Source organism: Octopus bimaculoides, chromosome 2 (genome assembly GCF_001194135.2).
Source record: "Octopus bimaculoides isolate UCB-OBI-ISO-001 chromosome 2, ASM119413v2, whole genome shotgun sequence".
NCBI lineage: Eukaryota > Metazoa > Mollusca > Cephalopoda > Octopoda > Octopodidae > Octopus > Octopus bimaculoides.
In genome coordinates this window covers 105703421-105704817 of record NC_068982.1, presented here as the reverse complement: position 1 = coordinate 105704817, position 1397 = coordinate 105703421, and positions in this window count along the sequence as shown.

Below are 1397 nucleotides of genomic sequence, written 5' to 3'. Positions count from 1 at the left end.
ATATATATATATATATATATATATATATATATACAACATGTTTCTTTCAGTTTCCGTCTAGCAAATCGACTCATGAGGTTTTGGTCGGTCCGGAGCTATAGTAGAAGACACTTACCCAAGGTGCCACGTACTAGAGTTGAACCCAATTTAACATGATTGGGAAGCAAGCTTCTTAACCACACAACCACGTCAGCGGCTATGCAGTAGAGTTTAACAGTTCTAATAGATAATTTACACATTTACTCAGCAAAACAGTTTGAATGCACAAATAGTTACTTTAAAAATACTGGGAGCGGTTTATTGTTTCACTTAATTTATGAATTGCTTTATGTGATATCGCATGTGATTAACGATGTAGGTTTCTAAAGATGTAATCACTAGTTCACTATAATTACATGTTTAGTCTGGTGGGACAAATATCACAAGGGGACTTCAAAAGAACCAGTTTATTGTTTCAATCGCCGATGTTTACAGTTTTCTTCTATAAATATGAGATATACTCATGCATGCATATATGCATACCTCCGCACAAATTCACACCCAACTGCCCAGACACACACACACACACATGCTTATATGTATGCATTTATGCACGAATTTATGTGTGTATATATAAATATATATACACATGCATGTATATATATACATGTATGTATATATATATATATGTATGTATATGTGTATATATATATATATATATATATATATATATATATATATATATACATATATAAACACATACGCACACACACATACACACACAGATATACATCATATATATATAAGAAAAATATGCACTCGCATATTTGTCAATAAAGTGGGTACATTAATCAAAGTATATAGTATTATAACATTACATCTGATCTAACTAATCGGTTTCGCACTGGGTTTAAAACTGGATAATGCATAACAGCACGTTTAAGTAATACGGCGTTCTCTTCAGAGAAGGCAAATATGGGGGAAAAAATATTTTTTCCTTATATGCCCTCTCTGAAGAGCCCGATATTACTTAACCGTGTTGTTATGTAACATCCTGTTTTAATGCCCAGTGTGTAACCGATTAGTTAGATTGGATATAATGGATATACGATATTGTATACTTTGAATTATATATATATATATATATATATATATATCTATACATACATTCATACCATGCATACATATATTCATATATATAAATACACGTATTTAATCACACACACACACACTTACACAAACACACACACACACACGCGCATATATATATATATATATATATATATATAAATGAGAATGTGTGTCTGTCTGTCTGTCTGTCTGTCTGTCTGTGTGAATCCCTAAAACTCGAGAACTACGCAACCAATTTCATTCAAATTTTACACATGCCTTACTTAGGGTTCCAGTTGTGTTTTAGT